This window comes from Halictus rubicundus, chromosome 1 (genome assembly GCF_050948215.1).
Source record: "Halictus rubicundus isolate RS-2024b chromosome 1, iyHalRubi1_principal, whole genome shotgun sequence".
Lineage (NCBI taxonomy): Eukaryota > Metazoa > Arthropoda > Insecta > Hymenoptera > Halictidae > Halictus > Halictus rubicundus.
Window position 1 is genome coordinate 927,713 of NC_135149.1, and position 21,640 is coordinate 949,352.

The window sequence follows — 21,640 nt, forward strand, 5'->3', positions numbered from 1 at the left end:
ATCTATAGATTCAGAAAACTATGAAAAATATCGGTGTATGTGAAAATTAAAGCACGAAACAGAATTTTATACAATCTACAAGCGAACTAAGAATGACTTATGCCAATATATTTGTAAACCTTTTGATTAGTTAAGGGTAATGAGTAGACTGCGGATCTTTATGCAAAATCAAACTTTTCTGTATCGATTATAAGAAGCGAGAGCCGCATAAAAATTTCTTTCTTTCTGAAATCATTTTAATAAGTTGAAAATAATATACATGTTGACCTAATAGTGTAAAATTTTCTAGGAAAAAATGAACGATGGATTAAGAAAATAGAGGGTTCAAGCTTCAAAATGAGTCCAAGTTTATTTTGTTGTGCTGTTTCTTTTTAAGGAAATTAGTTTAACATTTTTAGGGAAATTTAGTCGTATATCTAAATACTTGCGTTTTTTATCAGAAATGAAATCAATCCTGTTATCAGTGGAATATAAGCGGTGCTTGCTCCATCTTGGAGTTCCCGTAGGAAACGTATGATAAGGTAGCTCGTAGCCGACGCGACGCAAGAGGGAAAGCATGCTCCCCTTACGGTAAAAAAGTCACGATGAATGAAAATCGAATTACGACCTCAGATCTGGCAACTGTCCAGCCGGGACTTTTCTACCATTTGACGCTGGAAGCGTGAGATTTATCTTCGTTCCGTAATGTACTTTGCCCTCGTTACAAAAATGTAGAATCCGCCCGAATTAATTCTCATATCAAAACATGACTCGTATGTAAAAACGTTAGAATAATTCATAGTATTTTTCGTGCTATTAACGTACTTTGTCATAATAGATAATTGTAGAGGAAATGCCTGTCAAGACGGATGAGCAAAGTTTCGAGTCCGCGCGTGTCGCAATAAAACCGTAATGTAGCCGAGATGGCAGAAGAAAACTGCATAGGTATGTATGTAGCTGTTAAAATTTCTGGCAACGCGCTGTTGGCTTCTTACCCAATTTGCTTCACGGGTGTCGTTAACTGGATCGCGAACAGGTTTCTTACATTTAATTATACGGTTTTTTCCGTCTACACGTCCAAGAAAAATAATATTTTTGGATAATTAAGAGGCTAAGCCCCACACCTTTAAATCCTTAAATTTTCTGTTTCCAGGGAATGAATAAATCGTCGATTGCAAGTGCGCGAGGAAATGAGAGGGAATCTGAGCAGGTTTGAAAATTCAGCTTGCGTTCGTTCGAAGAGCAGCATGAGCGCGGGAGTTGTCCTCGTCTTGTTGTAATGCGGGTCGTGCCCACCTATCGCACCCGTTCGGTCGGTATATCGAGCATCGCCCACGTATCCCATATTATGCACTATGGTACAGGTGCATTCCGTGTTCAGTGACAACGACAACGTGGAAAAGGCACCCACGTTCTGGAGGAGCGATCAACGCCTTCCTTCTCCGTTCTCTGCCTCCGACGCGACGCGACGCGACGCGACGCGCGTGGAACGCGAGGAATGCGCGAGTCTCGCGCTTGCGGTTGTAGGCGGTTTCGAATTAAATAAACAATCTCGCGGTTTTAATCGTCATCGCTTCGATGTTCTGTTCATGCTCGCAAACTGGCACTGGTTTCAGACACGAATCGCCGACAATTGTCGCCGCCAAGGAAATTGATGACCACTTCCTTCGGGACTAGATAAATGCCGGAAGAGCGTTCTGTATTCGACTGCTGTGCGTAGCATTTGCCCAGATTCGCTGGTTATATGTATAATTGTGTGGATCTACTTCGTCGCACGGCTGATTTGTGTAATATTTTGTTGTGAACAATAGGTCTCTGAAAGTGGCACCGTGTTCAAAGAATAGGTACTGACTACGAGTGAATGGAAATTAATTGTGGGTTTTGTTTAAGAGGTAGGTGGTCGTTTATTTACAGTTTAGGTAACTGATTTTATTTTCGAACAAATTGGAATGCAATTGTTAAAGAACGTGATGTTTTTTATGGATGCATGGACATTGCGTAGACTGATATAGATATTGCTATCTACAGTATTATAACTAGGTCACGTTTCAAGTACCACGTAAAGGCTATATACATATGTATACAATAACTTATTGTTCATTTCGTTGGTCAGTTATCATTTATATGATCCATTTTATATTTCGATCGAATTATTTAGAAACAAATGAAATGTTTTCTTTTTTACAAAATATTGAAAAAAGAAAACAAAAAAAAAACAAAATTTCTTAATCTTAAGATCCTTCTGAAGTTGTCATTTAATTTCGTTAATATTATACTAATCAATCACAAAAAGTTAATTGATCCGAAAAGGCGTGCAATATTATAATCTTCATGCGAATAACATTTGAAAAAAATCGATGACCTTGAACAGCCTTGAATGACCTTGAGAAAAACGTTCCGTTTACCGATTTACGAATAAAATAAGACATAATAAATTTGAATCATTGGTACGTGACTTTGAAGTTACACAGAATGATACAGTCCTACGTGTCATCTAAAAATGACTGAAGACTAACTGTCACAAAAACGGACGCCTTTCCAACGACGCAAATATCTGACTAAACCTATAACAAAAAATGTGATCTCATCGATGCGCTCATAGTGTTCGTTGTAACTCTTCCTCTGCCAGTTGAACATTATCGCGTTACTCAACGAGTTACAGTGAGAATAAAAATTGAACACACACACACACACACACACACACACACACACACACACACACAGATACACCTCGCAACGGCGAAAGTCAAGTGATATTTATGTTGCATCTTACTGATTGTAAGATGAAGGTAGCGATGCATCTGCACTAACAGATTGACTGCGAACCACACGTCGAAAAATTCGACGAAATCAAAGTAATTTAGATAAGGAGACCGAAACTCCAGAGTTAAACTTTATTACCAAACTGTGGATTTTATGCATTTATAAAAATTAAAAACAATTAAATCCAGTACTGTTATCGCTCGAGTGTCACTTACAAGTACACTAGAAATTTTTAATGATATCAACAAATCTTTAAAACACTAGAATATCTACCTACATATCTGAATGAACTGAAATATTTGCATTTTATCTTTGTCACAAAGTATACGAAACGAATTTCTTCCTCTTTCTGATTTTTAGAAAGTGACCTAGAAAGATTGTAATTTACATAAAGTCAACTAAATTACATGTAAGTCCCCTGTTGAGAACAGTCTTCCGCATGTTTCGAAAATGTCCACTTGAACAATCGTAGAGGACAACATCAAGCGCTAAAGAACGAAAAAAAAAGATCTTAAAAGAATCGGAAACGAAACCGAAACAAACATCGTACAGCTTCCGTTTCCGTTTTACGAAATTTTTAAGCGCCGTTTCACAGACAGGATAGGGACGATACAAGGCTCGCAGCGCGTAACGTAAAACGCGTTGCATGATTGCGTACATACTACGAAACACGCAAGTTCTGAATGGAGACTGGCATGACCAAATTAGGTGCGGTCTCGATTCCGTGCACGGCGCTCGCTGTTTTTCGATGTTTTTTCGAAGAACAGCTCCTACGTTATCCAAAAATTACATACCTTTCGCAAGTTTTTTCCCGTTTCCCTCGAACACGACCGTTTAACGAGTTCGAAAATGCTGCAATTGTTATCTTCTGTGCCTCGCGGTGTCGAGTTTTTTCAGAAACGGATGACTGTTTTTAGGGAACTTCAAATATTTATGTATCTTTTTTCCGTCACGCCGGGGCCTCGAAACTCCTTATTTTTAGGGAAAAGTCTGTTTATTTGGATTAGTTATTTGCATGACGCCAGGAGTGGATTGGGTGCTCGGGGCGCCATGCGAAATTGTTATCGATTATTCAGATAATGAATGTTTTCGGGAGGAAAATGAATTGGCGACGGAACGATATTTTTCATCTAATTTACTCGAATGTCAAAATAAAATGTGAAAATCTTTTTATTAATTCTTAAAAATGATTGTAGACATAACGATATATAAATATAAATGATTCTAAATGAACACGTATATTCAGATTATTAATTTACCCATTTAAATTATTGTACCCATTTGTACGATATACCCCGGAAATTAAAAATTCGTGTTTCATTTACTAATATATTGAAAACAGTTCGAAATAGTAACGAACATGAAATGTATAATTGTCGATGTTGAATCAGTTTAGGATAATGAATTCAAAATATGTTCTTATTTGGTGATTTATTTGCGATAAACAGACCATAAATTTTACATAAAAATGAGCCCTTTTACACAAAGTAGATTTCAATGATAATATATTATTATTATTATTATTATTGTTATTATTATTTTCTTTTATTTTTATTTTTATTATCGTGGATCTTCTTATAATGGCATTCAAATAGAATCTTTATTACACTTCATTAAAATGTTTGTGACTTTAAAAATGTATTTTACTTTGAAAAATGACTGTAATGTAAATGCATATTTATAATTTCCTTAGTACCGTATGTTATACGAACAAAATTAGAAAAAAAAACGATACTCTAAATAGAAGATTAAAATTTTTGATACTATGAAGAATCTGAAATTTATGCTCGTATAAAATATTAGTAGAGGAATAGAAACAATTCAAATAGTGGAGGGTAGATTAGAAATGAGGAACACTACACTGCTCAAAACAGTTAGATATGTCAATTAATTTCAATTTTTCTGTCTGAATAACTCTAAATTCGCTACAAAGCTGGACGCAAAGAATAATTATAATTAAGAATTTACCGGTAAATTCGCGTATTGGCTAACTTTTGCAAAGTATCGTAGTAATCGTTTCATGCTCGACGGACGGGGCACTATTGCCACCTTACTTTTTTCCCGGCTAGCTCCACCACTGACCTTGAACGAGAGGAACGCTCGAAACTGAAACGGCGGAGTCGCAAGAGTGTTGTCGGACGTGTGGTTGTGGCCGAAGTGACAAATTGATTTTGTGCAACGAGTAACCGGTCGTTTTTCTATCTATGGATATTTTTCACGGTGAGTGAAGTCTTTCGACTATCTGATAAGTACACGGGGCGACCGGTCGGTGACGATGCCGCCGGTTCCTATTGATTTTCCCGTTGATATGCCACGGATGGACGTGCTGCCCTCGTTTAGACTTTTCCGATCGTTCCTGTACGGTCTTCTGACCGATAAAATGCGTCCTCAACCATGATTTCGCATGTCTTTTGCCTGAATATAGTCCGCTCTAACCTGACTGCCCTTGTACGTGCTACATTCAGCACGGATTACGGCCGAGCTAACCTCAAAATCGAGGGGCTGGACCACCCAACGGGTGGCTCCCGAAATAGAGATGATTCATAACATCGTAGCAATTGACAGGTCTCCGGTTTCGCCGTGTTCCCTGTGCCGTAAACTTTGTCGGTTGTTTTTTCGCATTTGTACATCGTTGATTAAGGCGATTAATTCTCGACACGGTGGCACATACAAGCGAGGAGACCGCGTACGCTCCTATCCACTCCGTTTCCCTTGCGTTTTGTTAAATGCGCGACGTGCCAAAACAATAGGACCCGAGAAAATCAATAGGCAGGCTGTAAGAGGTTAAATAGGGAAACCCATCTGCTACCTTCGCGCATGAAACTTTATTAAGTTTCTGCGATCCGGTAAATCCGCCGACAGTCAACTTCCAGAATATATTTTGTCCTGGTTCTCTGTCCGTCAACGAACGCTCTATAACCTCTAATTTCTGTCGTTCGACTTATCCGCATTTTTCGTGTTTATTTTCGGTTTCACTTTGCTTTTGCCTGCGAAAGAGCTGAAATATAGGGATTTTTCTCTTGTGCTCGGCTTGAGAACTCGTTTCTGTTGGATTCTGATGAGTTTTTCACTTTGAATACTCGCACGGCAGATGCGGGAGCATTTGCAGTCGACAACATACATATGTATATGTACGTAGTATGTATGTACATATACAACTGCTAACATGTTTATTTATTTCTATAGTATGGTACAGTATGTATACGGTGCTAAATAAGTACACAATAATACTCTTTTTATTTATTCTATACTACCCGATACCCTTAATCAAATATTCAGACAATCGTTAGTTTTTAATTACTACAAAGTTCTACTATTTATATTTTCTAATAGATCAGACGGGGAATAAAGAAAATATGCAAAGGTTATTATACATATATCTGTAGTTATTCTGCAGTTTATTTTTATTCTTATTTTTTTGTAGATAAAATCGGAAACGGATGGAACAGGGAGGAAGTAATCATAAAACAAAGTTTTTTTTTCGTTTGCTGCCTTTCAATTTTTGTTTTTAATTAATTAGAGTGTAGTTTATTGTTTTTTAAATTTTCTGTTTATATTTTTATCTTGTGAATTCTTTTGACGGAAATCTATTTATTACATATATGTAGTTTTTATAGGCCTTTACATGTTTTGTGTGTACATACGTTTTGTTTATTTTAAATTGAACTGCGCAAACTTACATTTGTACGGTGAACGATGAATTCATTGCCGATGTATAAAAGCTATCATTCAGACTCGCATGAATTAATCGTTATTCATGCAGTCAGTACCGATAACTCTGGTAACCTCAGCGGACACATATTTAAATTGTATCTTGGACTCATTTGATTTATAGCAGAACTGAACAGCCACGAAGAGATTTCAAAGATCATTGATCTATGAACAGGTAAAGATAATCAAACTCGTCGCTTATATTGTATCCTGTGGGCATTCATTAAGCTGCAAATTTTTATATATTTGTTGCTTATAGAAACAGGAAGTTTAGAATGAAACAGGACCACTCATTCAGCTTCATCTTTTTTATAGTATTTCTTTTAGGATCTAGCGAACCTATGAAGACTGTATGTACACAAAGTTGTATCTTATCTGAGCTTCGTCACACTGTATTATCAATCCCGCGTGGAATATTTCATATTCAATGAATGTTTGGAGCGAGTAACAAAACTTCGATCTGGATCTGCAAAAATGTTGATCAAGGGTCTGCGGGATCTGTTACGCAACACTCGGGTCCGGAAACGATCAGATTCGGTCGAGATTCCCGAGATTTTGAAAACCCCGTTTCGGAACGAACTTTGTTGAACACGACCGGCGACCGTGGGCCAGTAGTGTTTATAAACTCTGTATAGTACGGTCTAACTCGAGGCTGTGCAGTAGTCTTGAGTAGCTTGTACCAACCCTGACGTATTGTGTGCTATTTTAACAAATCATTAAAGCGTCTAACGATAGTCACCGTGAAAATGTAGACGCGCCGCTAATTAAATATCTGTTTTACGGGGAAATGTAAAATTAAACATTGCGTCATCCTTTTCTTTCGACGCATTACATTTGCTCTGAGTTTTTTATAGTTCGATAGCGTGGGGAATTCGTGTTAAACAACGATTCATCTTGTGTAAACAAAGTTTACTCTCGAACGAAGCGTGCTTCAGAGAATTGAAATTTTCAGAATTGTATTTTCAGGTTTTTGATCAGAGTCGATATTCTTAATCCGATTCTTTGCACACTTTAAACATTAATGAGGAAATGAGAATTGCATTCAATACGTTGAAAAATACTTGTAAATTTGTGAAGTTGCATAAATTCCTATAGCGTATATCACAAGCAGACTGCGGATTTTTATGCAAAATAAAAATTGTTTGCACCAATTTACAATCAGCGGGAGCCAGACAGAACTTCTTTCCTCTTTTAATAGTTTTTTATATAGACTGAGACTAATTGACATTGATCTTCTTAAATTCTTTTAATATCGATATGTTTTGAATCGCACCTACACATTTTTACCATAAGTGCATAAAATCCACAGTCTAGTGATCAGAATTGTTGCTTCACCCGATATCCTTCTCAAAAGATTACGTACTTTCGACGCGAGTGACCTCGTGTAACCCTTCCGACACCCTCGGCGCTGTTTTCGCGAAGTGATCGGGACTTGTCCGAGCCTGGAAAATACGGTTCCGGTTCGAAGTATATAAATAGCATCGTGCGTATGTTCTGCGTGTGTATAATACGCTTGCCGAACGTTTGAAAATAGTATCGCAGTCTTAGTACCTACAGTCAGTTTCATAGTTGATGGCACTCGCTTTCAACCAAAATAACCGTTGTTTACAAATGGATCGAACAACTTCGGTTTCTCTAGATGATAGTATGTAACCAAGACTTTGGAAAAATTGTGTTTAATCTGATAATAACAGTTACTTTTCACTGTTTTATTTGTTCTTATAACGATAATTTAAGAAATGTGTTTTGTTTCGTAGATTCATATAAGTTATGCGGTTGAAAAGTGTAATTCCTTTAATTTGGTCATTTGAAATTACTTTTTCTTTGACGAAAATGTTCTCCGCGGCTTCGTGAAGGAGTCATTGACGAAAAACACGGACCAATCAGAGCGCGGTTACACCAGATGGATTCCGGCTCGACGACAGGTCCCGCTGAGCGTGGCGTTGTCATTGGTCGAACCGGAATCGGAGAGTATCGGAAACTGAGCGAGGCCGTCGCTACTGTGCGAAAGAGAAACTTGTTTGAAATATCAATTCCTTCAAAGTATCAAAAAATAATCGTAATCAGAGAGTAGGTAACTGTTCTATACTTTTATCCGATTTCGTAATCGATTCCGCGAGAACCGCCACCGGATTCTCCAAGTAAATTTCATTAATTGCGAATAATTAATCGTCCCGCCGCGGCGTCGATTGATTTTCCGTCGACTAGCGCTGTGATTAATTATCATAGTCGCATTGTTCGATGACGAAAAGGATGGTAAGGCCGGCCGGATGACGTTTAAAGTGATTTTTGGGAAAACTCTATACATACGTGCCTTGGTGACCGGTCGATTCGTCCGCGTTAGTTAGGCTTCGAAAAATTCTTGCGATTTTCCAGCTGGACGGCAACGTGACTCGATGCACGATCTATTTTTATTATATAACAAGATTTATTGTTCTCCGTTGCGTTGAGAGGCCGCTTCTGAGAGTGTAGAGTGTAGAGTGTAGAAGATCGAGCGGACACAACTTCCGTCTCGAATGTTGAATAAATATTAGATTCCACAGGAATCATAGCGTTAACGGTACTTACGCTTCCATTAAGTCACATAAAGAAAGATCATTTTTAGGAATTTAATATAGGGTGAAAAGTTGATTCTATGGTTGTGCAGTTAGAAAACTTTTTGCGATGTATTACCATTGGTCGAAATTGCGAAGAAAAAATGAAAGGAATTGCATCAATATGGTCCGAGTCTGCTATAAATTGTCACAGGATTAGGAAACTGGCGGAGGCAGGACAAGGGAAGGGGAACGGAGGTCCCCCAAGCCCCTTGTATCCACATGTCATGAAAAACCCTGTTTGCGAATCCTAACTGTAAGTCTTTGTTTGCTATGAGTGAAACATTATTAACGAATTGCTCTCTTAAATATTTTTAAAATTCAAAGTATAATTAATACGACAACACGCAAACCACACGACAACCTAGTTACAATATAAAATGAAAATCTATAACTCCATGCGTCTCGTCATTCTGATTTCAAATTTGACCATATATGAATCTATCATTTAACGAAACAATCGAACACGTTTGCTAAATACTACTGTCACAAATATATGACGCCTACAATGTCACAATTTACTTTTAATTTTATATTCGTATTCGGTTAAGTTTATCATTAGATGATAAATAGATGACAAACATGGGTAGCTGCTGCAACTTGAAACAATAGAAAACTTCAAACAAGTGGGAAGTGTATTGACATATGTACCTATTATTTAATATGTACCTATTATTAAAGAAAGAGAGACACTCCTAAGTGGCTTCTGTTTCTTACAATAGATGCAAATCATTTTAGTTTTGCATACAAATTTTCAGTTTATTTATCATACATTCTAATATTCTGATCTCTTAATTGTATCGGCAACTTTTATCAAAGATGCAACGATCCTTCAATTTTGATCATCGGTAGATATCAAGGATCATTGCGTCGGAAGTTGGTAGGGTCGCGGTCATATTGAATAATCATGTAATTTCAGGGTCATTTGCCTCTCGTCTCGCCGGAATTGTCTGCTTTTTGCGATTCGATCCTCTCGAATCGCAGACAAACGACTTCGTTACAGAATTCTTAGAATGATTGACGAGATTTTTTGAATTCAAATGAACACTTGTAGCCAATTATATTACACATATCGCCACAGTGGCGAATAGTTAATACTAATCACAGGTCGTTAATAGTTATTAAAACGGAATCTGGAGGTCGCACTAGAAATCATTAAAAAATGTGATAACATAAAGGGATTCTTCGAATTTCGTAGTTTATAATATACATAATATGTATAAGAACGTGCATTGAATTTTAGATTTGACATAAGAAATTTTATTTTGTATATTTTGATACAGAGTTGAAGTAGCTGCAGTTGTACTGATTAGGTTGCAGTTACTATTTTCCTTTCTTTTTTTTTTTATGGAAGGTATATCAAGCATTTTCTGGTTGTACAATATGGAAATAAATGGAAATGAATGACGAGTTCGCTGCGGCCCCCTGTCGATTTACTTTCGTTTTACTTCTGCCTCATAAACTCGTTGTTGTCAGGTAAAGCCACATCTGCTGCCGATTTTTCGCATTTCTTATTCTAAACGTTACGGAAATTACGACCTATCCTGGCAAGTACACTGGAATTCATTTTTAAATGACAGACCCAATAGCCGAGGATCTTAATGCGAATCGCATAATTTAAATATAAAAATATTCCTACGTTCACGATGTACACGATGTTCCATTTGCAAAATTTTTATGTGATAGTTTTAATACCATTCGGTCTATTGTAGCAGTCAAAATGCCTAAATGGAACATAAAGAAAAGATTACTTAATTTTTTAGTTATTTAAAAGTAAATCCAAACGCCTCTATAGCAAGATACCGAGATATTAAAGCTATACTTTCCAATTATAAAATAACCAAATCAAATAGTTAGGCGAATATTAATTTATTGATTAATCCTTAAAAGGTCGATAGTACTTGGACATACCCATAGCAAAATTTTTAAGTATTATTATTAGCTACTCGAGTTGTTATCATAATATTATTATCCTAGAAAGTAAATACAATATAGTTGCCATTTTTAATTAAGTTGAGGTATTAACGTACATATAAATATGTTATGTACGAATAGTGTTTATAATGACCAGACTGCGGATCTTTATGCGAATTCCCATTTTCGCAAGCCATTTCAAAAACTCTGACGGAGGAAAAATATATTTCGTTATCAGGAAAGTGTCTTCTGATAAAAATAAAAGAAAAATGCAATTAATCTCCCTGCTGTACACATTGCGTCTTATAGCTTACGGATTTGAAGATGCCATAAATGCATAAAGATCTGCAGACTAATAACACATTTATACACGTACGAAATATTTTATTTCAAAACTCTAAAATTCTTCTTATCCTTTAGTGCTAATGATGATTAGAATTTATTTAATTACAATAACATTAATATCATTAACTTATTACCGTCAATAAATACAAGAAAATTGAACGGTCATGTACGCAAATGACATTGTAGTTCAAAACATCTATTTATTACAATACATGCGTTGCACATATTTTATAATTAAATTCTGATAAGAACAAATATGCATCGAACGTTCGTACCTACTTAATTAAATTTATTAAATATTAAAGCGAATATAAACGGTGTAGCAAGTGTATGATTTGACGTTTAATTATTGTCGCGGGGGATGGAGGGGAGGGGGGGGAGGAAGAAATATATAATAGTCGAGCACAAAGTGACAGATCTCTGCGTCAGTTATAATTTTCCATGGAACCATTAATTTATTTTGATTATTACACACCTGTCCTTTCGTTGCGCGGCTTGTCTCAATTTTCTTCGATAATTGTTCGTCCCCTTACGGTCAGTCCGTCCGTCGCATTTAATCCAAGATCACCCTTGTTTACGTAGTTCTAGGTTACAAGGCATCTAATGGACTATCCGTACATTCAGCTCGGGGCACTTCCATCCCGTGTCATCGATTCAATGAACGGTTCGCATAAAAATAACAATGATTCGGTGTTTGCTCAACTTATTAGAAGATTTTACCGCGTCGAGATCAGAGCAGAACTTATCGGCTTATGTTTCGGTCCTACGTAAAAGCACAATCCCCTTTTACTCGAATCGGTCAAACTTGGCCCCGTCACCGAACCTTTCCACTAAAATTAGGCGAAAAACGGTGCTTTCGCGTGTGGTATCCGGTGTCAGTGGAAAATATTCTATTAGGGCGCAACACAGGTAATTACGTTCGATTATCTTCAATATAATTTTTCTGTTTATACATTTTTGTATGGGGTACTTACACATTCGAAACTTCGTATCTGTGAACTAACCCAGTGACGAAACTTTATTGTTTTTAATTATTTTTCATGAAACGTGTAGTAACATGTTCGTAACATTTCCGTGATTGAAATGAGTCCAAACACGACACAGTTTCGATCAAATTAACTTGTTTAATCCAGGACACAGTGGAACCTCCATTATCCGTACTGATCAATGGAACGTGAGCGTTCGGATCCCTACTACTAGGTTAGATTAACTCGTTATTGATTTGCACAATAAATCTTTATATGGGTCGCGTTAGGTAGAACTGTTTACGTGTCACACAAATATCATCGGTTCGGATAATCGAGGTTATACCGAATCGTCGATTAAAAACGCAAATATACTCCGAATTACATGTTGGGTCTGATTTTGATCAGAAAAATGTCGCAAAGCTGTTGGTGCAAGTCTCATAAAGAAATAGTTAGAACCCAAAATGTTTTCTCATTGAATTAGTATTGTCTCATCGTTGGACTGTGAATTTTATGTATTTACCACAAAAGTGAGTAGGTAACAAATAGTAAATTTTTTAACTAATGAGTTGCTTGAATTGTTGCAAGAAATTTCTTTACCTCAAAGATATCAAATGCAGTGTCAACGTGACGGATGCCCGGCTCACAATGCGTTAATAGTTCATCAAGTATTAGACCGAAAATATTACCGCAACACTGGATTGGTCGTGGTGAAGATATGTATTCGGTGGCCTGCACGTTCACCAGATCTCACACCTTAGATTTTTTTTTCTCAGGGCTGCAATTATATGTGCAACGCCGGAAAATATGAAAGAACGTATTAGGTTCATTAATCGTCTAGAACAAGGTATTGAAGTTACTGGACATCATCTTGAGTACTTGTTAAAATAAAATTTCATTCATTAATCTTTCTATCAGGGTTTTTTCACTATTTCCATCAATTGCCTAGTGTTTATGAATTCTTTATACTCAATTTCACGCGAAGGTCATAGTATTATAGCTGGTTGTGTGTATATATCCTAATCTTTGATATATATCGGTACCAGGTCGAAACTTATAGAATGGTACCCATAATATCAATACGGTATCGGTCCCATCACTACTTAGAACAGAATCTGTTAAATATATATTTTGTTAATTCCCTTTAAATTGAAATAAAATTCTATTTTATTGTAGTCAATATTTAGCGATTGGAGAATACGCGAGAATACGATAGATACAAATTTTGTTTTCTTTCTAGAAAATTATAAACGTCAAGGAAGTTCTAAACATTGAAATCGTAAAATAAATTTTAGTGCAAGGGCTTAATTGATTTGACCTGCGAACGGCTCATATTTCGAGGCAATGTTACATTTTTGTGTTTAGCAAAAAAACATCTTAAATGCAAGAAATTCTTAATGGTTACTCGACACATGATTTGGCGTTATTTATGAAGATGGGGTACTTTGGAGGTTTCAAAAAAATCGAAGATCAGACTGAATCGTATTTACACGATGACAGCCACTTCCGCGGCTGATGAAAGCCAGAATCAACAGCGGGGCGACGATGTTTAGTCGAAATCGTCTATTGATCCGTCGAAGCCGACCATTAATCGCAAAATTTCGCGGAAACGCGCAAGACATTCGGCGGTAACCGGTGGGGGGTGGGGGGAGGTGACACGGGCTTGATGGAATGGGGCGTGTTGATTGATCGGATTTACTGCCGTTATGATTCTTCCATAACGTCGCTACGTGTGCAACAAGCCCATTACGAGATTATGCGTTATAAGCACGGTGATCTAGGCTCCGTTTTATTATACAATTGTCTCTTGCGTTTTACCTTACGACCCAAGGGGTTGTTTTATTACGTTCTCTTCTCGCGGCGCTTTTGGAAATTACACGTACACAGAGCTGAGCAGCTTTTCAGGCTGTCTTCTTCAGTCTTTTCAGGCTGTTACAGGTACCTTAAAAAAGTGGCCTACATCGTAGCGAAAATAAGATTTAGTACAAATTATTCCTAACCAGGAGGCCGACAAAAGCTTTTTTAATGAATTTTTTCTCGAAAACCGTAAGATTGTATTTAAAAAATGTCTTCATTTTCAACAAAGCTTATTTTAAAGATGATCTCATAATTTTTTTATTTGAATATATTCATCAATGACAAAATGGCTGATCTTTTAATAGGCCTATAGGAAAGCTGGTGTGCGATCATGAAGGAGGGAAGGTACACATATAGTCTTTTTTAAACAATTTTCTGATCACATGTTTCTGACGTTCCTGGCTTGTCCTGACTAACCAGCTTGACGATTTACTTATTATTTCAAAATCGTATAACAAAAGAGTTAGCTGTATTTAGTAGAAGAGTAAAGGGTGTTTGTTGAGGATGCTTGTGAAGACTGGATGTCGCGAAATCTTCGTCGCAAGTTCGACTTTGAAAAAATTCCCCAACACTTTCTATCCCGTTCTAAACAATCGCTTCTAAAACCATTTCAACCCCTGGTTACACAACTAACACTTTCGACCAAGAATGAGTATATGTAGATATGAAAGCCTGCTGTTGGAACACACTTTTGTTGTTCACCGAATATCGGCGACGGTCCGACCTGTCCGGTGTATAATCAAGAATGGGTTTCGGTTCTGTTCCGATGTTCTTTTAATCCCACAACCAGCCTCTGTGCGTGAATGCTGGAACCTGGAAACCAAAGAGAAAGAGAGAGAGAGAGAGAGAGAGAGAGAGAGAGAGAGAGATGGAGAGAGAAAGGGGGTGTGAGGAAGAGTGTGTGGGTGGTGGTTAGAGGGCGCAGAGGCAGAATGCACGCGTACATGTGGGAACTAGAATCTCAAACTCTCATTGCGACCACGTAGTTAAGTGTACGTGAATATCGTGGTAGAGGGGAGGCGACGCACAGGTGGAGATGTGTAGGTGCATGGAGCCAACATCACTGGAGCGTCTCGGCGTTGGAGGCGCCAGAGCGTCGCGGCGCCACCCCCGGCGCCCGTCATAACGCCGCCAGCGCCCACCTCCTTTGGCTCTCTTGAACCCCTCTCTCCCTCTCTCTACTTTGTCTCCCTCTCACCCCACCCTTTCCTCCTCGTCGTCTCGTCTCCTCTCTTTCAACGTTTGGAACCGTTGTTTACTCTCTCTCTCTCTCTCTCTCTCTCTCTCTCTCTCTCTCTCTCTCTCTCTCTCTCTCTCTCTCTCTCTCTCTCTCTTTCTTTCTCTTGCTCGCCTCTCTTTTCTTAAACTCTTCTCCGTTTTCCTCTCTCCCTGTTTCGTCCCACAGGTTTTTATTTATTCTTCCCTTCTCTTTGTCGACCTTTTATCCCGCTTCTTCTCTCTTTAATTCACTCGCACTCGCGTGACCTGTACCCTCTATCTTTCGTCTCGGTTATGGATTTTACGCTCGGCTATCTGTCCACTGCTTCGATAGCGTTATCTTCGTTTGTTGCATTTATAACGTGTCTAATCATTTTCGCATGTTCTGCATTTATATTGTTTTAATTATCCGTTCGCAGTCGTATCTATACTGTGTGACAAGAAGACAGCTTGTGTTTCTTTTCCTAAGTTTTGTACTCAATGCTGGTGAAAATACATTTTCCATACTAGTTTTTGGCATGCCTGTATGGATAGTATGTTGACCAGAATATTCACTTCGACAAAAATGTTACTAATGGAAATATAAATTTGTATAATAATCAAATCGGACATAATGATCACAAGCACAAAGTCTACGTTTCTCAGTTGTACACGAGCTACCGAATAACAAAACGTAGTTAATACGATGTGTAACAACGTTATGTGATTTACATTTTTTAGAAACGACAATAGGTTAATAAAAATGGGCCGTGAAAAGTAACTAACAATAAGTGCTCGTGAAAAATACATATACCAAATGGAAAGTAAAATATGTACAATATTCAGGGTAACAAATATCAAAAGTCACAAACAGATGTCGCAATGTTGTAATGGACTTATTGAAAGATCCGGAAATTATGAAAAAAAAAGAGTTCTGGACGTTCACAGATCTTACCTGCACGCGAAAAACGGGCAATAATGCAGGTTTTGCATTCGAAATTAATCCTTTTTTAGATCATATTCACCTTTTTACACACCAAATTAACCTATTTGTAGATCTTATTCATCTTTTTGCAAAATAAAGATTTTCTAGCTGAACTGTAACAAACTGAAGTGAGATAAAAATTAATTTTCTTTCTTAATACGTCTAGTACGTTGAAAATAATATAACAGTATTTTTAAATTCTTCTTAGTCTTTCTGCTGTTTTAAATTACCCTTACTGATTTTTCTCATACATGTATAAAATCCGCTATCTAACTACTAATCATTCGCAAATTCGTTAATATTCTAGGTTTCTATACACGTGTGAATTGTTCTCTCGTTGTTTTTGGCATCTATTTGCTCGGACCTTGAGATATTCGCGAAAATCTCGGTGGCGCCGTCTCGCCGTTGTCCACCCCCACCGGCAAAGATGGAATTTTCTGGCCCCCTGACGTTTCAGCCGATCCGCAAACTCTTGTGCTTGATATTTCTTTGCTACTTTCATTCTTCTCCCTGTCGCGTTTCAGGGTGTAGTGATGCACAACCTCCGAAAATTCCGTTCATATCAATGCATGCTCGGTATCAAGTTCCTATTTTTCTACTCGTGACTTTTCGTTGCCAGTGTTCTGGGTTAGGAATAATTTGGTGTTCACATCACCCAACAACATTGTATTTGAAACGTAAGGAACCTTGCGATAAATCCATTATATGTGAGATCACTGCGAGTCTTCGTGCAAACTTTAATTTTCGTAAGTGGCACGAGAAAACGCAGAATAGGGGACAATTTTTTCCAGTAACTAAAGGACTTCTTACGATAAAATTGAAATTAATGTGTATTAATTTCAGTTAATATTCACGTCTTTTTATATTTTCGAGAATGCTGCACATATCATAAAATCGAGATCCTAAGTCCAACGATGGCATACTTAGGACTGATGTTTTATATAGTTATTTTTATAGAAATATCCGTTATCATAGCAGTCTCAACAGCGATGAGTTCTTGCATAGTCTCAAGTAAATTGATTAAACAATGTCCCAGTGCTCCCATTCAAGGCCACCGTGTTTGAAACATAGGCAAATAAAAAAATATTTAAAGGCAAACAAAACCTACCTAAGAGAAAAACGCATTTAACAAATGAAACAATCCAACAAAATCAAAGTAATTTAATTAATAGAACAAAAAGTTCGAATCAATCACAGGGAATGCTACTCTAATCTTTTTGCATTTTACAAATCCTAATAAAGTTCAGTTTGTCGCAATACATCGGAAGAAAAACAAATTTCTAAATCTGACATGGCAATTAACGTGTTAAGGTCAATTTACACTATACGATACGTGCCGGTCCGTGCTGTATAGTGCAAACTGAGCTTTAAAGTTTGCACTCGTATTTTCAGCTGAATCAGAAATTCTGGAGCTCCATTTTGAGCCAATCCAGGCAATGGGCTAGCAGTACTTGCCTCTATGGTCTCCCGCCTTGCTCGAACGTTAGCTGTCTGAATGCAGTGCGAATTCTCTTACGAGCATGTTTCATGGGCTCTGATGTCTCATACTACAAGTACTGCTGTTCCATGGAACTCATGAGTCGGGCATTTACATTGGCATGCAAGGAATTCCATTGAATTTCGCGTGAATACGTATTATAAAAATTTCACGAACGACAACTGTGCGTACGAAGTAGCTAAACTAAAATTTTCAACATTCAAACCTTATATTCAACGTCATTATACACTTTTAACTCTAGATGTACCGGTTATAATATTTTTAATTTGCGATTATTGCAATTGCAAAGATGCATCCATGAGGAATTACTCAACAAATTTATTTCTTTGTTTGTATATTTCATTTATGTTATCTGCTGAATAAAATTTAACAAATTAATAAGGTGCCCCATCTTTTTGGCCCTAACAAAATAAAAATGGTCTACCTGAATTACGACAACTAGGGATTAAATAAAAATGTATCTTCAGTCTTAAGCATTTTAATAGGTTGGAAATAATATAACAGTATGTATCTTTAGAATCTTTGAAAGCTTTTGCTGTTTCATATTTCAGCTACTTATTCTTGTCATAAATGCATAAAATCTGCAGTCTCGCGATTACCTTTCGTTGCAAGAAACACCGTGGAAGGCGTCTAATTCGGTTACGTTGGTTAGTTTTCAGAAGGACCTGAGGAACAAATTGAGAACGAACGAGCCGCCATAACCGGGACACGCACGCGCACACGACCACAAAGATAGAAACGAAGAGCCGAGCGGACGTAAGAGAGAGATACGACGATACTGTAAGTACGAGTCGTTCGAGTAGCCACTTCCGATTTGCAAATTGTATTCGGTGCCTCGGTCTCTTTCGCCGGGGACCTCGTAAAACTGCAGCTCGTCTATCGCTCGTTTCACCCAGTTGTCCCACCTTCTCGCCTGTGAGTCAGACGAGCGTCTGTTACCCCCGTTCGTGTCATAAACTTACCCCTCCGGATCCGAGGATTCAGGGGACCCGCGACCGAGAGAGAGAGAGAGGGAGAAGGAGAGAGAGTGTGTCCACGAATTTATCTTTACTCCGCGAGAGTCACCCGGCCGAACGCGCGTCCCTCACTCAATATGGAATACTTCTGGCCCATAAGCTCGAAAACGCGATACTTAATTGCGACAAATATGGCCCGTAAAATTTGAATAGGCATCTCGTGATGACACTGGGGTGGGTCCCGATACACCTTCGCGCATCCCCCTGCTTTATAGTCTGCGACTGCCACCGCGCCGTTAATTGTATTCGGTTAGAGTCCGATGCTGCGAATTTTCGAATTGTGAGTCGTCAGACAGCGTGGGAACTCGGATTGTTCAGATGTTTTTCAGGCTCCAAAGTCTCCCACATTTTGGGATTCGTTCTCCTAAGAATTTGCTTCAAGTGTTTAGCAATTCTTAACGCTGCGTGTTATTGTGAGAGAATGTCTTAACCAATTGGGCCCCAGTCAATGGAGTAAAATGATTTTTACGCGTATACAAAATTATTTATTAACTTTCATGGAGTATTTCCTAAGACATAGAATGAAGAACAAGGTCAATTTATCAACTAGAAAAGTCCTTACGGTAATAATATAGGGTGAAGATGTCATTAATGTTGTCTTCTGATCGCATGATACGAGGGTTACTTTAGAAATTTCATTAATATCTTGTTAGCCACCTGCACTACGATTTATTTTACGGCTACAGTGGCTAACACTTTTTTGTCGTTCACAATTGCCTATAATAAGGGAAAAATTTATATCCATTGTATACGTATATGTATATGTTCTCCAAAGGATATATTGTATATTGACAGCAACAAAATACAATATCATTTTGGTTTAAAGGATATTCATAAGATACGTATTTAGTAAATTCTGCTATAATTCTTCATCACGAGTCCGACTCGATATTATAGCGCAAGGGGTTAATCTATGAATTGAACAAATAAATAATTAATATTGATACGAAGATTTATGTTCAACCTTTTTGTGTGAACAATTGCATAAATTGGTAAAGTTCTGTTTCTTTTAAATAACATTGTCGGGGCATTGATCAATGCAAGAAGTGACTCAACCGGGTAGTATGTATTGTTCAATCAAGCACATGGTGCTTTCCATAAATCAGCCGAATCTTCTTTAAATGACCCGACGCAAACGACAACAAAAGTCGAAGATCTCTATTGACTGATTGAACCGTATCTCCGTGAATTATCTTTCCTTTTCCGTGTTGTCGGTGAAGCGATCGACACATCTGTCGAGAGCTGCAGCTCAAATGCAGTTTCTTCCTTGCGAACGTGTGTTTCCAACAACCCCAATCGTCTATAGTCAACTTCGTTGTTATGCTTCATTTGGGATATTTTTTTTCGAAAATTTGTATACATATTGTAGGAACAGCCCGAACGCTCGTTGCCCGTTTTTTAGGAGAGCCGAAGTGGACACTTGCGCTCGGTGTTCGTTTTCTTCTAGGTTCGCGGACGTGCAACGCGGGTGTCGGAGAAGTTTGAGATACATAATTGGTATAGTCGACACGAGGTGTGGAAATAAAGGCAGTGGTTTATGTAGAAGTCTTGCTTTGGCAACGGTACTTATTCGATTGCTCGCTCCGATTCGTTCGCGAATGTTTGGCACCTTCGGCTAGTTCCCTCCAGTCTTGAACATCGTATCTCCGAAATGTAAACAAACACTACACTTGCTCCGTCGCGTCGTCCAACTGCGGCGATCGTTTCAAGGATCGCTTACATTGGCAATAAAAGTAATGTATAGATAGTGTTGAGAGCACATTAATCCCTTGCACTACGATTTATTTTACGGTTTCAATGATTAGAACTTTTTGTAATCCGTAATTTCTTAAAAAAGGAGAAAATTGATAACATATATCATATCTCAAGATAAATTGAACTATTTATACTGTTGTTTTATCCATTAACTTTAAAACAGAAGTTTAAATAATATGTCTAACACATTGTGTCCTACTCGACCAAATAAATATTTGGTTAAAATAAGGAATAATCGTGGGAAGTTCAAGTAAAAATTTCGAGTGATCGCCTAATTTTCGATATATGTACATATACGAGTAACAGTATAAACGTATCTATGTAACACGGCTCAGTAGCAGAAATACTGTCACTGAAATTTCAATTGTTTTTTATCGTGGTACGCCTAGCGCGTTTTTATTAATCGTAAAACAGGAAGTCATCGAACTGGGTCATTTTGACCTGTTCGGTAGTTCCGGTGCTAATTGATCATGATTTACGGAGCCACAAGCCAGAATTCGAGAATCTTCGTGACGTCAAACAACCAGCTAATGGTGATCGTCCAGACATTTCGGCGCCGATGATGCGAGTTGTTGTACAGAGCGGTGTCTACATATACCTACCAAGAAACAAATACAACCAGGCCGTGTCTGACCCATACAGCGGTTTCGATTTTGCTGACAAGAAGAGGAGGAAGTTGGGATGGCGAGTTTATACTTGGAGTTAACGATATAGCGAGCTAGTAAACCCGCTGGGACAATAAGCAGGAGATCCTTTTGCGGGTCCGAGCCGTTTACAGGTGCTTTTGCAGGATGGTTGCGCACGGGTCTCGCATGATTATGCTTGCGTCGGTCCTTATGCAAAGTAAAATTCTTTTAAAATATTTTATAATTACTCTGGGATAGAGGTGTGACTACTGATACTGTTATCGATAATATCGTTAAGGTATCGTTCAGGAGAATAGAGGCATGAGTGCGGATCTTTAAGCAATTTCCAACTTTCATGGATGATTTTATAAAAAAATTAATTAAACAGTTATGTGTTTTATATACGAGCCTATACAGTATAAACAATTAATTGGG

General features: G+C 37.8%; 1 protein-coding gene across 4 annotated transcripts in view; it reads left to right on the forward strand.

Moving 5' to 3' along the window:
- The first annotated feature begins 1,647 nt into the window (after positions 1 to 1,647).
- Positions 1,648 to 21,640, forward strand: part of Rhea (Talin_middle and talin-RS domain-containing protein rhea) — a 72,948-nt gene continuing 52,955 nt past the window's right edge. For 2 of the 4 annotated variants that reach the window (XM_076803716.1, XM_076803807.1), the window contains exons 1-2: positions 4,838 to 4,962; positions 18,461 to 18,588. The gene's annotated coding sequence lies outside the window, so the exon portion shown is untranslated. Of the gene's footprint in view, positions 1,872 to 4,376; positions 4,963 to 18,460; positions 18,589 to 21,640 lie in introns of those variants that run through there. The other 2 variants (XM_076803742.1, XM_076803863.1) reach the window with 2 other exon arrangements.